Source organism: Prionailurus bengalensis, chromosome B4 (genome assembly GCF_016509475.1).
Source record: "Prionailurus bengalensis isolate Pbe53 chromosome B4, Fcat_Pben_1.1_paternal_pri, whole genome shotgun sequence".
NCBI lineage: Eukaryota > Metazoa > Chordata > Mammalia > Carnivora > Felidae > Prionailurus > Prionailurus bengalensis.
This window is the reverse complement of record NC_057358.1, coordinates 55849029-55865667: the sequence shown is the minus strand read 5'-3', so window position 1 is coordinate 55865667 and position 16639 is coordinate 55849029. Positions and strand designations below refer to the sequence as shown.

The 16639-nt window shown below is 37.6% G+C and overlaps 1 long non-coding RNA gene across 2 annotated transcripts in view; it reads right to left on the bottom strand.

Annotated features, from left to right (window-relative positions):
* Positions 1-1592: 1592 nt before the first annotated feature.
* Positions 1593-16639, bottom strand: part of LOC122473279 — a 45210-nt gene continuing 30163 nt past the window's right edge. The window contains exon 3 of one of the 2 annotated variants that reach the window (XR_006294635.1): positions 1593-1642. This is a non-coding gene — a long non-coding RNA (uncharacterized LOC122473279). Of the gene's footprint in view, positions 1643-5840; positions 6417-16639 lie in introns of those variants that run through there. The other variant, XR_006294634.1, reaches the window with a different exon arrangement.

Genomic DNA, 16639 nt, shown 5'->3' with positions numbered 1-16639 from the left:
AATGGAACTTATTTGAGAGCAGTGACTGTTCTAGATCTCTCTGTACTCTTCAAGGGACTTAATGTGGTATTTTATTTTTTAATTTTTTTAATGTGGTATTTTAGATCTCGGCTGAACATTAGACTAAAACTCTAATTTGGTCAGAACACACGAGTTCCTCCCCTATCTCTCCTTGGTTCTTTTTAGCTTAGTAACCGTCATGGACAACTGAATGTGAATCTTAGGGCTTTTATTGGTCTACCTAGCAACCAGGAAGGTTCCCAAGGATACAAACTCTGAAGACATACGCTTTTGATATGGTAATGAATGAAACTAAGGAGGTAGTCCTAAAACAGTACATTTCCATATAAACTGAAATCATATGTCAATATTAGAACTACTGTATAATTAACTGTGGCTTTATGGTCTCAGTGGGAGCTATTATTGCCCTCTTTATAATCAAACATTTTATTTTAGTCGCATCAAGCAAACATCTCTAACTTTTTAAAAATGAAATAATGAGAACTTACTAGAGGAGTACCAAGAACAACATTACAACCAATCATGTTCACATAATCCAGATTTAGCAAATTCAGTCATATTTCCTAAGGAATAAAACATTATAGAGATGAAATCCTCTTGCCTTGTTTGCCTTTATCTTTCCCCAGAAAAACAGCTATCCCGAAATTGATATGTATATGTATATATGTATATTCTTCCTATCCATGTTTTTATATATTTTACCATACTTGTATGTATCCATTAATACTGTATAATATTATTTTGCACGCTTACAAATATTACACAAATGTTATACATAGTATTCTGCACACTGCTTTTCCATTAAAAATTATCTGAGATTTAAACATGCATATATATGCAATGGATTCAATCCAATTGCTGCAAAGGAATCCATACAGTGAATAATATACAGTTTGCTTATCTACTCTCTTATTGAAAAGCATTTAGATTATTTCTAGTTTTGGGGAGGGCACCTGGTGGCTGGCTCAGTCTATAGAGCTTAGGACTTTTGATCACAGGGTGATGAGTTTGAGGCTCACGGTGGGCAGAGAGCTTACTTTAAAAAAAAAAAGATTACTTGCATTTTTTAAAAAATTAAACTAAAAGGGCAGCAGTGAAGACCTTTGTACATGACTTGACATGTGGGAGAATCCTTTTAGTGCAAATATTTGAACATGAAATAATGTTAATATGATAAATTGTTACAGATTTTCTGATGTTAAATAGACCATGCTTATAGTCATGGAATAAACCTTATCTGGTCATGATTTTTTTCAAGTTTTATTTATAACTTTGGGTCTACATTCATAAGTGAGATTTGTCTGTGATGTTATTTTCTTATAGTGTTCCTTACTTTTGTTACCAAGGTTATAGAGCCTTCTAAAATACTTTGAATACTTTGAATACTCTTGCTATTTCTAAAACAGCTTGATTACAACAGAATTTTTCTCACATTCAAAAAACACAGAAGGGGTGCCTGAGGGACTCAGTCGGTTAAGCACCCAGCTTCAGCTCAGGTCATGATCTCAGGGTTCATGGGTTCAAGCCCTGTATCAGGCTGTCTGCTGTCAGCACAGAGCCCACTTCAGATCCTCAGTTCCAGTCTCTCTCTGCCCCCCTACCCCCAGCTCACACTCTGTCTCTGAAAAATAAATAAACATTAAAAAATAAAATAAAATAAAATAAAATAAAATAAAATAAAACATAAAAAATAAAAAACTGAGGTATTCTTTGTTGATATTTTAGATTTTTCAAATGCTTTTACTTTTTAAAAATTATTTTTAATATTTATTTATTTTTGAGAAAGAGAGAGAGCACAAGCAGGGGAGGGGCTGAGAAAGGGGCACAGAGGTTCAAAGTGGGCTCTGTGCTGACAGCACAGATCCTGATGTGAGGCTAAAATTCACGAACTGGGAGATCATGACCTGAGCCAAAGTTGAACATTCAACTGACTGAGCCACCCAGGCACCCCCATTTTATTTATTTTTTATTTATTTTATTTATTTTGAGAGAGAGAGAAAAAGAGAGAGAGGAAGAGAGAGAATCCTAAGCAGGCTCCTCACTGTCAGCACAGAGCCCAAAGCAGGGCTTGAACGTAGGAACCATAAGATGAAACTTCCACAAAACCCTGCAAATGATGAGGTTTGGGGAACTCCCAAGTTGGTGAATACATCCACATGTTACGAGGGTGGTACACCCAGCTCCACAGGCTCGTGGGTTCAGTACTCTTCTGGACCTCACCCTTGTACTTCTTCATCAGGCTATTCATTTGTATCTCTTATAATAAACTGTAATAGCAAGTAAAGCATTTTCTTGGGTTCTGCAAGTTGTTCTAGCAAATTGTTGAACCTGAGTCGGGTGGGCTTGAGGGAACCCCGGTATTTGTAGCCAAGTTAGACAGAAGTGTGGCTAACCTGGGACCTGATACTTGTGACTGGCATCTGAAGTGAGATCCCCCCTTAGGGGCGCCTGGGCGGCTCAGTCGGTTAAGCGTTTGACTTCAGCTCAGGTCATGATCTTGTGGTTTGTGAGTTCAAGTCCTGCATTGGGCTTTGTGCTGACACCTCAGAGCCTGGAGCCCATTTCGAATTCTGGGTCTCCCTCTCTCTCTGCCTCAACTCCGCTCATGCTCTGTCTCTCCTTCAAAAATAAATACTTAAAAAAAAAAGAAGAAGAAGAAGTGTGATCACTCCTGTGAGACTGATCACTTAAATCTGTGGAGTTTGACATTAGGACTGGGTAATTAGTGTCTACCTTGAATTGAATTGTAATACACTTAGTTGATGCAGAGTTGGAGAAATTGTATTGGGAAAGATACCATGTATTGGTGTCAGGAGGAAAAAAATCTCTTGCCATCACTGTGGATTTGCATTCTATTTTAGTTACAATCAGTGGTATCCTGGAGCCAAATTATACTGGTTCAGAAGAGTCGTTTATTAACCTCCATGAAATTTGTGGGCTGGTTGTTAACTACAATAATACACACACACAGTCCACAAATGGGTAGCATGTTTTATGTGCTATTTTGACCTTGCTTTTTAAATTAATGATATATCTTGAATATTATTCTAATATCAGTAGAATATTTTTGTTACAGGGGTACTGCATTTTTTTTTCTTTTAAGATGATCTAGTTTTGCTTTCACTATGATGGGCCTTGGTGTAGATTATTTTATTTTTATTTTACAGTATTTTATTTTGAACTTTGGTATATATCCTGATTTTCAAGATTCATGACTTTTTTCATTTCTAGGCTATCCTGCTTATTATCTCTTCAAACACTAGTCCCAGCATACCGTCTTTCTGAAACTCCTCCAATTCCTTATTATGCCATTTAACCGCATAAACATCAAAATTTCAGGTGTATTATTTTATATTTTCTAGCCACACCTATACCCTGTGTATTTAGGGCAAACTTTTATTTAAAAGACACCCCAACATACAATGACTTAAAATGTTGTTATTTAGTGTGCTCTTAGGTAACAATCCTGAGGTGACTGAACCGAGTTTCCTGCAGGTTCTGGGGTAAACAGTCATTAAACGAATCTTATACTTTCCATCCTGTGTCTCCACCATTGCCTGGGGCAAGAGTTCTTTTTTGTTTTGTTTTGTTTTTTGACTGAAAAATAATTGTATACAATATTGTATTAGTTTCAGGTTAGGGCAATAGTTCTTAACCATTTTTGCGCTATAAACTCCTCTGGCACTCTATTCAAGCATACAGACCAACTCTCAAAATGATACATAAAATAAAATACATTTTTTTAATGCATAAAATGAAATACATTTAGATATAAAGGAAAGAAATTCGAGCGCCTGGGTGGCTCAGACGGTTAAGCATCCGACTCTTGGTTTTGGCTCAGGTCATGATCTCAGGGTTCATGGGTTGGAGGCCCTCTGCGCTGATAGTGCAGAGCCTGCGTGGTATTCTCTCTCTCTCTCTCTCTCTCTCTCTCTCTCTCTCTCTCTCTCCCTCTGTCTGCCCCCTCCTACCCGTGCTGTCTCTGTGTCTCTCAAACTAAATAAATAATTTTTTTAAAAAAAGTTTAAAAAGAAGTTAAAAAAAATAAAGGAAACAAGGGCACCTGGTGGCTCAGTCGGTTAAGCGTCTAACTTTGGCTCAGGTCATGATCTCACAGTTTGTTAGTTGGAGCCCCACATCAGGCTCTCTGCTGTCCACGTAGAGCCTGCTTCAGGTCCTCTGTCTGCCTCTCTCTCTGCCCCTCCCCGACTTGCACACTCACTCTCTCAAAAATAAATAAATAAAAACATGTAAAAAAATAAAGGGAACAAATTATACCAGATTACAGTTATCAAAATAGTTTTCTAAATAGTGATATAATAATAAATATACTTAATTCATTAAGCATCATAATCTAACAATGATCTAATAACCACCATAACCTTGAAGTACAGTTGAGCATAAATGATATTTAGAGAGATCTGAAAAAATTGTAATGTGATATGAAAATATTTTTGGGGTGGAAAATTCATAGGTATTGCTAATACTACAGTGTGGTTTGCTGTTTACATTCATAATTAAAGAAAATATTAATTTCAGCTAGAAGCTAGTGAAGACAAGGATATAATATTTTCCCATTCAAGTTCATGAACCTGAGATTAAGAACCCCTGCACTTAGGTGTCTCTTTGGCTTGAAGCTGAGTCCTAGGCAGTGTTCTCACTTACAAAAAGGGGAAGAACTTGAAAAAATGCACACTCCACATTTTAAAGTTCTGTTCTGAATGTGGCATATAATACTTCTGCTCAATAGGACTTAGTCAATGGAGGCATCCAGCTACAACATAAGCTGGGAAGCAGTCTTTAACTGGCAGCCACATTTCCAAATATAACTGTATTACATAATAAATTAGCAACTGGCAATCTCCTTCATGCTCTTATAAGAAAAAATAATTTCTACAATTTTTTTTAACGTTTATTTTTTGAGAGACAGACAGAGCGTGAGTGGGGGAGGGGCAGAGAGAGAGGGAGACAGAATCTGAAGTAGGCTTGAGCTGTCAGCACAGAGCCCCATGAGCTGCTGGAACTCACCAACTATGAGATCATGACCAGAGCGGAAGTCAGATGCTCGACTGACTGAACCACCCAGGCACCGCAATTTTTACAAGTTTTAACTTATGAACAGATATATCAGACAGTGGGTTTCCATGAGCATTTCCTAATGTATAAACTTGATAAGTATTTTCAGCATTTTTATATGTTTTAGTTAGATGAAATATATTTTTAAATTGCAAACAGGGAATACAAAAAACAAAAACAACAACAAATAAATAAATTGCAAACAGGGAATTAGCTCACCACAAAGCTGTGAATTAGGTAAAATTTATTTCTGTCTTTACAACATTCTCATTTCTTTTTCTTTTTAATTTAACTTTTTCTTTTAAGAGAGAGAGCATGCATGTGTGGGGGGGAGGGGCAGAGGAAGAGGGAGAGAGAGAACCTTAAGCAGGCTAAATGCCCAGTGCAGAGCCCCACACAGGGCTCAATCTCACAACTGTGAGATCATGACCTGAGCCGAAATCAAGAGGTGGACGCTTAACTGACTGAGCCACCCAGATACCCCTAGGACACTCTCATTTCTATCCATTTTTAAAACATCCCCTCCTCTTCTCTCCCATTTGATGAACCTGCATCTTTCAGCCTTTATTTCCATTTTTATTTTGAAAAATTTCAAACATACAGGAAAGGTGAAAAAATAGTACAATACCTATACACCCTCCACGTAGATTAAAAAATTTTTAATTATTAACATTTGCTTAATCTCTATTTTATTTATATATATGTTTGTCACAAGCACATTATGAGTGCACAGACATGAGTTGTGTCTTTCCACAGTGTTAGCTTTATTCAATCACAAAACAAGGCTAACATAATTGTAAAGCAGGTCCAAGATTCCAAACTCAATGCCATTTTGTTACACATTTAACTTGGTTTCATACATATCACACAAAGTAAAGCACACTACAAACAAAATACAGCAAGAGGTGAGAAGTTGAGAAACCCAACTCAAAGTCCATCTATGAATGCCTAGTAGAGATGAGGCCTCAGTCTGGTCTGGTCAGCTCTCCGTGCATACTGCTTATTATATTCTAGCAGTGGAGGATCTCTGCTATGCTCAGAGACCAGTCAGCCAGAGCTTTGGCACCAGTTGCCTTTTCAGTGTGGTCAGATGGGAAAGGGTTAGTGTCTGGAGAGTCTGACAGTTTGCTGCAAAAGTCACCCCTTTTTAAAGGAGTTTAATCAGCCTTGGGCCATTCGAGGCCTCTTCAGGTTCTGCTGGTCGTCAGTTCTGGGCATCATCAGTCTGTGCCGGTTTCAGCATCATCTGGTCTTAGCTGCAATGCTCTTGGTTGCCTGACATGAGTCACTGCTTGATGTAAGTGACTCCATCTTGCCCTCTACAATATTTTTAAACAATTTGAATGTAAGTTACAGATATCATGAAACTTCACCCGTAGATACTTCAGCATGTATCTCCAAAGAAATAAGGACATTCCACAGTATAACTATATTATCACTCTTAAGAAAATTAACAATAATTCTGTAATATCTAATATCCTTTCCACATTTAAATTTTCCTAGTCATTGAAAAAACATTTTCATAGGTGTGCCAGGCTGGCTCAGTTTTGATACAGCATGTGACTCTTGATCTCAGGGTCATGGGTTCAAGCCCCACATTGGGTGTGGAGCCTACTTAAAATAAAAAAATAATAATAATAATAATAAAAAAGTTTTGTATAGATAGTTTTCTGTAATATGCATCTCTTAGTTTGGTGACAGACCTTTTCAACTTTGAACAAACCTCCTTTGCATCTAAGTAATGTCTCTGTTTATCTAGACTTTTTATTTCTACTTGTGGATTTAAAGGTTTTTATATCTAATTAATACAAAGACAGGAAGGGAGAAGACTTGGGTTTTTTTCCATTTTATTAAGTGGATCTTTTGCTCGAACCTAATATTAAATTAAACCTAATACTATTGCTGAACAGAGATATAGGTCTTAGCGACTTTAAATACAAAGGGGTGGATTACAAGGTATTCTGGGACTATGTATGCCCATTTTAGGCCACATTTGACATCTTGGCTTTCTGTTCAATTTTTCAAGATTTTCAAGATTCTACCAATATTTACTGAGTAGTCAATATGTGCTGGGGACATATAATTAAGATGGACATGGTGTCTGCCCTCAAGGGAGAGAGATCAGTTAATTAATATTTTCAATTGGAAATATTGGAAGTGTACTATACAACAGGCTCAGAACTGGTATTCTGTTTAATCCCAGCCCACAATCCTTTCATATTCCCTACCCCTGAGATGTCCACATGTCAGAGATCTGAGTGTCATTATTAAATGCCATCTCCCCCTTCCGGTGCTTTATCCTGGTGCTCCAGTTCTCCAATCCTGCAGCATTGGTGTTATGTATTCACCTCAAACCACTGATATACAACTTCTAGGCACAAAGGTTCTGGAGTCTCAAACTCTTTGGTCCCAAGACTCATGGATTATGACCAGGGAAAAGAGAGTAACTGCTCAAATGTTTTAATCAGCTATTTCTGCAATAATGCTTCAGAATACACCACTCCAAACTCAGTGGTTTAAAACTACAAGCATTCAAAAATAAATAAATAGGGATGACTGGCTGGCTCAGTTGCAAGAGTATGCGACGTCTGATGTTGGGGTTGTGAGTTTGAGCACCATGTTAGGTGTAGAGATTACCTTTAAGAAAGAAAGAAAGAAAGAAAGAAAGAAAGAAAGAAAGAAAGAAAGAAAGGAATTTACAACTACAAGCATTCATTTTTCTCTTAAGGATCTGTAGGTTGCTTGCTCCTTTACTATTCTAGGCAAGATTCTTATTTCTAGACTCTGGGTTCCAAGTTCTATGTTGCAGGTTAGGGTTCAGGTGTGCTCCACGTTTCTACAGCAGCCACTCAGGTCAAATCACCACAGCACAAGAAAACAAGATAAACTTTGCAGGCACATGAAAAGCCTGTGCTCACGTAATTTCCTATTACATCATATTCTGTTGGTTTAAAGCAAGTCACATGGCCAAGCCCCAAGTCAGTAGCACAGGAAAATAGAGTCTAAGCCAAGTTAGAAGGGAAATGAAGTGAATTTTTTGTGGAGCATTAACGTATTACATCAAGATTCCCAGGGAAAAAGGCACGGAAAAGAATAGAAAGAAGAGATTCTCAAGGGTAGGACAAAGAACAGCTAAACTCTGGCCATGATTGAAGATGGGATAGTACCCCCAAAAGATCAACTATCAGGAAGTAATATGGAGGACCCATTGCAGTGGTATGATGAATAGTGATGAAATGCTACAAGATATCACACACAAAAAAAATCACAAACATTGTTACTGCTGAGAAAGATGAAGAATCAACAAAAGAGGAAAATATTAAAATTTTATTTTTTATTGTATATGATAAATTACAGCTATTTGTGTGGGCTGCTTTCCTTTTATGATTCCCAATCTCTAGGCACAGTAACTACCACAAATATCATTAAATATGTCAAATTGTGTTATTTTAGTTATAGAAGAAGGTTTTATATACTGAGCGTTTATAGATTTTTGTCATGCAATTTGATTTTTTGCTTATAACTAGAGGGATCTATGATATAAACTAGAGTGGAAGCTAGGAGAATAGAAATAAAAGAACATATTTAATAGCTATTTTGCAGAAACGATTAATAAAATAATTGGATAAATAATTGGATTCAATTTAAGAGATGGATAAATCCAAGATATTTTTGTATGCAAGCCTAATGTGACTTCTTGAACAGTACAATCAACAAAAGCCAAAGAGCTGTGGGGGGTCTGAGAAATAATTTATGATATTGTGATTTAAAATAAAAAGTATATATCTGGTCTTTGTCACATTCCTGGCACAGAGCTCCTGAAACCCTTGTAAATTCCTAAGAGATGAGAGCACTGGGAAACTCTTTTGTTCTAATGGGGCAACTCTAGGTGGACTCCTGGATGGCCCTAGAGGTAGGCTGATAACCAGAAAGACCAAGCTATGATTAGAAGTTTGGAATTTGTAGCCCCACACCCCATACCTCAGCAGAGAGAGGCTGGAAATGGAGTTAATAAATGATCGTTAGTACATGAGGAAGCCTCCAGAAAATCCCTATAGTATGGGGTTCAGAGTGCTTCCAGGGTCGGTGTTCACATCCACATACCCCAGTTCCCCAGAGGCAGAAGCTCCTGTGTTTAGGATGCTTTCATACCTTGCAATATAATATCTCTTCATCTGGCTTTTCATCTGTATCTTTCATCACACCACTTAATAAACTGGTAAACAAGTTTCCCTGGGTTTTGTGAGCTACTTTATCAAATTAATTGAACCTGAGATGAGAAAGGGGGTCATGGGAACCTCAGATTTATTGCTGGTCAGAAGCACAGGTGACAACCTGCACTTGTGATTGATATCTGAACTGGGTGGGAGTAGTTTTGTGGGACAAAGCCCTTATACTGTGGGATTGCATGCTAACTGCAGGTGGATAGGGTCAGAATTGAACTGAGTTGAGTTAAACTGTAGGACACCCAGCTGGTGTCAGAGATTTGCTTGGTATGGAGAAAAAACTCCCACATAATTGAAATTGAGTGCAGAATCTTAAACTCCAAAAATGACTGTCAACAATTCTTCTTAGAACACACGCTGCTCCTCTCATCCATATTGCCTTGTGACTTGTTTTGACCAATGGACTATAGCAAAAGTTATATTGTGCAGTTATACTGTACAGTTATGGACCTTTCCTTCAAGGGGTCATCTTGAACGTTTCAGCTTCATCTGAGCTCCCAGCTGAATGTAGCCATAAGAGTAATCCTGGTCAACAAATATCATGTTAACAGATTTGCTATTCAGTTGAGCCTAGCCAACTCAAAGAATCATGAGAAATTATAAATAATTGTGTTAAGCCATTAAGTTTGGGGATAGTTTGGGAGCCAGTAATAGAGAACTTATAGAGAAATTGGTACTGAGTATGGAATTCAATTACAACAAAAAGCATAAGATATGCAGCATTAGCTTTTGGACTGGGTGGTGGACAGAGAATGGGCAGATACAAGGAGACTATTGGGGGAGGCCAGAAAAGCAGCCTTTATCTCATCAATAAAGATAAGAGAAATAGCAAAAATAAAATTTATTGGAGATTGGAAGGGGAACCATGTATGTATGGGTGTAGTAGCAGAACAATTAGCAAGTCTGCTAACTGTAGTAGCTTGGAAGAGAAAAAGTATTCAGTGAACCTATAGATCTGTTTATGCAGATTTCCAGACAGAACATTAAAATTGTCAATCGGTCTCTTTTAGCAAAAACATATGATAAAGTATTCAAGAGAAAGGTGAGGGTAAAAAGGGATTGTTCAATTTTCAAGTGGAATTTAGAGGACATATACAGTCTATGACAGTCTTCCCAGCAGGCAAAAATGTCTCAAGGCAAGAGATATTCTCAGGGCAAAGTTAAAATTCAGAGCTCTGCCAGTAAAATGCAGTCATGATCAAGTCAATGGTGCAGCTGTAAGAACTTCTGTTAAGACTTCAGAGTGACTTAAGGAAGTGTCATACAAGCCCATAGAGTTCCATGGGAAGGTTTCTATGAATCCTAAGGACATCGTCCCATGGTAGCCTAATGTGCCCCAAGAAGAGAGAGGGTTGTCTTGGAAACAACTATCAATATGGCTTTTGAAGCACAGAGTGAACCCCAGAATGACTTATATAAAACTTCCAAAGTCATTAAAAGAACTGCCCCAGCAAAAGCATCATCTTCTTGTACCAAGGAACAAAGACAGTTCACTTTGAAAGAAGCCTCTAGACCCTAAACTTCTAATGGAAGAAAGCAGGCTGTGAGAATTACTTATGTAAACAAAAAAATGATAACTTAGGCAGAGCAAAGATCCCAAAGAGTCCAAAACCAAGAATCAATAGAACAGTGAATTCAGAAAATTCCCGGAGAACAGAACTAGGACCCATGTCTGGAGTTTGGAGCATGGCCACGTATGCTGGCCAGGTTTCAGAAATGGACCATGACTACTATGTGGTCTTATGTTTCCTGCTTTCAGGACATGAGTTTCTCTTGCAGTTGCTCTATCCTTTTCTTACCCATGTCAGGATGGGCGGTGGGGAGACAGGTGTTTTTAACTTGCAGATCTCCAGATCAAGGTTAACTGAACCTGAGGAGTCTCATCATCTGGATTTAGTACAGATGACAAGATCTTGGATTTTGGGCTAGCAAAGTAACAGGATGAAATCTGGGGGGAGCGGGGTAGATTAATGTATTTTGGATATGAGTGGAAGATAAATTCTAGATGATAGACTGTGGGAAGACAGCTAAAGACAGCTGCCAACAATCCCTCCTAACTTTGCATGTGCATGTCACTCCACCAATCAAAAGTAGAATCCAATTCTCCTCCCTGCTCCCTCCCTGAACTTGAACTAGATTGTGGCTTGTTTTGATTTACAGAATGTATTAGAAGGGACATTCTAGAACACCCAAACACAAACCTTCAGAAGCTTCTGCTTTGAAGGGATCCAGCTACCATGTAAATAAGCTTGGACTAGACTACTGAGTAGTAAGAGACCAGGGGCTTCAAGTGAGAAATTCTGGCTTCCACACTCCATGCCAAGGCCCCAGATGTATGAGGACGGCAGTCTGGAATATTTTAGCCTGGCTTAGCTCCCAGATACACCAACGACTTCACCTGACACTATATGAACAGAGAACCCATTGCCACTGAGCTCTCCAAAAAACTGCGGAATCATGAACAAATAAATGACTGCTTTTAAAAAACACTAATTATTGGAGTGGTTTATTATGCAACAATAATTAATGAAAACAGGATACAGGAGAACATTTTGGGGATGGTGGAACACATTTAGGGAAACAATGATTTATAACTGTGGCTTCAAACATGCTGAATTTGAGATCAGGGTGGGCTATATAAATAAATATTCTGCTGCCAAATTTCTAACACCTTTAAGAAGAGTAAAACAAGATTATTCATTTATACAATAACTTAAACACTAATTTATACAATAATTATTCACTGATAATCTATTATGTGCCGGGCTGTATGCAGGGGTTGAATGACAATGTGTTTCAAGACGACTTAAATTATCTTAGCCTGTCAGTAATTTTCAGAATATTTCTGTAAATATTGGTAGCATCTACCAATTTAAGGTAGGCAGGGCTATTTTTCTACTTTCCCCTCTCCTCCCTTCCTAACAGACTTGATATCAATGATATCTTACAGTAAAAGTAAGTCGTAGACCAAATTGTGACAAATGTATAACATATAGGAATTGTCTTTCCTTGACAAGAATGCAGAATTCTATTAAGAAATACATATTAAGATGATGAAGCAAACCAAAATCATAGTATTAATATTTTTATGGTATGTTTGGGAATAAGCTGTTTGTCTTTGGCATATTTGAATGTTTTATATTTTAATGTTTTAAGGAGTTTGAAATATTTAATATTTTACAGATTGTCTTCATGACTCTATTTTTTATTTAAGAGAGAGAGAGCATGAGTTGGGGAGAGAGACGGGGGGGGAGGGGGAGAGAGAGAGAGAGAAAGAGAGAGAGAGAGAGAGAGAGAGAGAGAATCTCAAGCAGGCTCCCATGACCCTGGGATCATGACCTGAGCCAAAATCAAGAGTCGGCTGCTCACCCAACTGAGCCCAAGGCACCCCTCAGCAAATGAGGTAGATTCCAAGATCTCTAGGAAGGGCTGGATGTAGGTTTTTGTGGGGCCTGAAGTTTACACATCTCCTTTTGCTGACCCTTCATTTTTATTTCCCAAATAAATCTTATTCCTTAACCATGACAGATGACCACTGTGGAATTCACTTTTACCCTCTTTAAGTTCTACTATTTATGTGCTGAGTCAGTGCTATTACTCTACATCTCTTTCACATGCAGCTATAGAGAAAATTAATTTGAAACTTTATCCTGGTCAAATACAATGGAAGTGTAAGAAATAGCCCTGCAGTCACAATTGGGTATAAATGGAATATAAGAAGCTTAGAAAGATACCTAAAATAATTAAGTTAGAAATTGTCATTCCTATCAGCAAATTATGAAAGATCTGAAAAATATCTTTGGAATAAAAGTGGCTATTGCTGCAAATTATGTGTTTTTGCACTGTATAATCCCATTTCACTTATGTGATTAACTTGCCTTTTTTAATTTTGAATCTTTATTTTTATTTTTATCTTATTTATTTTTGCTGTTGAAACACACGGTCCTATCTCAATATTTCTTTTCTTTTCTTTTTTTTAAATTTAAATTCTAGGTAGTTAACATACAATGTAGTATTGGTTTCAGGAGTAGATTTTAGTGACTCATCACTTACATATAGCACCCAGTGCTCATTCCCAAAAGCGCCCTCCTTAATGCCCATTGTAGCAGGATTCTCACACAGAGTCATGACACCTAGGCTTTTCTTTCCAGGAAGCCACTTTATTCATGCCAGCACTGCTCAGTTGGGTTCGTACCCAAAGAATTGAGCCCCAAATGCCACGTGGCATAGTTTTTTATATTTTTTCTACTACTTTGTCTCCCATACATGGTAACACACAAACATGTAGTCTGATTAAGTGGTCTCATGTTACAAGGTCTTGAGGGATGTTGTCACATAAGCGTATAGTCAGGTTGTCTTTGGGTTGTTGTTTTTTTTTTCTTTAGGGAGGGGTCCCTACCACACTGTCACCCACTTAACCCATTCCCCCAACAACTTGCCTTTATTTTTAATGCAAGGTTTTCAAGAGTAAACCTATCTTGAGCTGGAAAAAAAATCGAAGTATATGGACTTCAGTTTCTACAAATGCCCCAGAGTGATAAGTAGTTTTAGAAAGAAGGCTAAAGAGAGGTTTCCAGTCCTGGCTCTGCCTTTTACCTGCCACGTTACTTCACTCTCACTCATCTGTAAAGTGGAGATAGTACAGCTTACTGTGCCAACCAGACCAAGTCATGTTGTAATTTAGCTGAACCAAGTGGATGTGAAAGATCTCTGTAATTCAGAGGTGAGGTACTATTGTATTTATCACATAGACACTGTTCCCTAATACCTAACACACTCACAGCGCCCCTTACACCAGGAATATGCTGTTCTATCTGTTTTGCCTATTCATTAAAAAAAATTTTTTTTAATGTTTATTTATTTTTGACAGAGAGAGAGACAGGCAGACAGAGCATGAGTGGGGGAGGGGCAGAGAGAGGGGGAGATACAGAATCTGAAGCAGGCTCTAAGCTCCGAACTCCGAGTTGTTAGCACAGAGCCCCACGCGGGGCTCGAACTCATGAACCACAAGATCATGACCTGAGCCAAAGTCGGACGCTCAACCTACTGAGCCACCCAGGCACCCCCTGTTTTGCCTATTCAAATTGCACTTCCCCTTAAGCCCATGTTCAAGAGCTATCACCTCCTAGATCTTTCACTGAACATTCTATCTGAAGTCTTTTTATGTATATATATAGAGACATATATATGTCTATATTGTTTATTTCCTTGGACCAATTGTATCTCTTTTTAAATATAACACAAAGTCACGTATTGAAGGAAGGAAGCATACAGCGTTTAACTTTATACCTTAATTGGATGTCTACCTATCCTTTGCTAGGCAATGTGAGGACTCTGAGACACTCTTCCTGTTTCAAAAGTATCATAATGTAGTAGCAGAAATATGACATTTTGTTTATTAACCATTCACTGTTACTACTATTAAATACTATAAAATCATTAGCATCTGGATGGTATCTGAAGCCCAAAGAGTAAAGGGACTTGATCTGACAAGACTGAAGAGAAAAGAGACTGTAGAGAAAAGAAGGCCCAGGACAAAGCCTTAGAAAATCAGTATGTAAGAGATCAGGGGAGGATGCAGAGAATCCAGGGAAGGCTGTGAACATAAAAGTTTTCTAGAAAGAAAGAGAAAGAAAGAAAGAAAGAAAGAAAGAAAGAAAGAAAGAAAGAAAGAAAGAAAGAGTCTGTTTTTTAAAAGTGAACATGAAAAAAAAAGTTCAATATCATAAGTCATCAGGGAAATGTAAATTAAAACCAAAATAAGATACTACTGCCCATCCATTGCAGTAGTTAAAATGAAAAAACAAAAAAACAAAAAAACTGATAACGTCATGTGTTGGAGAGAATATGAAGGAACTTGATTCAAAGATTTCTGGAGTGACCCTTTTGGAAAACAGTTCGGCATTAAAAAAAAAAAAATGAAATTAAAAATACCCTTACAGCACAAACCAACAATTCTACTCTTTGGTATTTATCCAAGGAAATGAAAACATACACCTACATAAGGACTTGATCCTGAATATTTATAGCAAGTTTATTTTTAATTGTTCTAAGCTGGATCCAGCCCAAATGTCCATCAAAGGGTGAATGGATAAACAAATATGTTTTCTTTTTTTAAAAATTTGTATTGTTTTTAATTTAAATCCAAGTTAACTAACATAGTATGTAATAATGATTTCAGGAATAGAATTTAGTGATTCCATATAATACCCAGTGCTCATCCCAACAAGTGCCCTCCTTAATGCCCCTCACCCATTTAGCCCATCCCCCCCAACCAAAACCCCTCCAGCAACCCTCAGTTTGTTCTCTGTATTTAAGAATCTCTTATCATTCTTCTTCCTCTCTGTACACTATTGTTGCTTACCACCCCTTGTGTTCATCTGTTTTGGATCTTAAATTCCACATACTAATGGAATCATATGATATTTTTCTTTCTCTGACTGACTTGTTTCACTTAGCATAATACCTTCTCATTCCATCCGTGTTGTTGCAAATGGCAAAATTTCATTCCTTCTGATTGCTGAGTAATATTCCATTATATATATATATACCACATCTTCTTTACCCATTCATCAGTCAGTGGACACTTGGGCTCCTTCCATACTTCGGCTATTGTTGATAGTGCTGCTATAAATATTGGGGTGCATGTGCTCCTTCAAATAAGCATTTTTGTCCTTTGGGTAAATACCTGGTAGTGCAATTGCTGGGTCATAGGGTAGATCTATTTTTAATTTTTTTAGGAAACTCCATACTGTTTTCTAGAGTGGCTGCACCAGTTTGTATGCTCACCAGAAATGTAAAAGGGTTCCTCTTTCTCCACATCCTTGCCAACATCTGTTGCTGCATGAATGTTCAAGTTTGCTATTCTGACAGGTGTGAGGTGGTATCTCATTGTGGTTTTGACTTGTATGTCCCTGATGATGAGTGATGCTGAACATTTTTTCATGTGTCTGTTACCTATCTGGATGTCTTCTTCAGAAAAGTGTCTATTCATGTCTTTTGCCCATTTCTTCCCTAGATTATTTGGTTTTGGGTGTTGAGCTTGATAAATTCTTTATAGATTTTGGATACTAACCCTTTATTTGATATGTCGTTTGCAAATATCCTCTTCCATTCCATCGGTTGTCTTGTAGTTTTGCTGATTGTTTCCTTTGCCATGCAGAAGCTTTTTATTTTTATGAGGTCCCAATAGTTCATTTTTGCTTTTGTTTCCCTTGTCTCTGGAGATATGTCAAGTAAGAAGTTGCTGTAGCAGAGGTCAAATAGGTTGTTGCCTGTTTTCTCCTCTAGGATTTTGATAGCTTCCTGTCTTACCT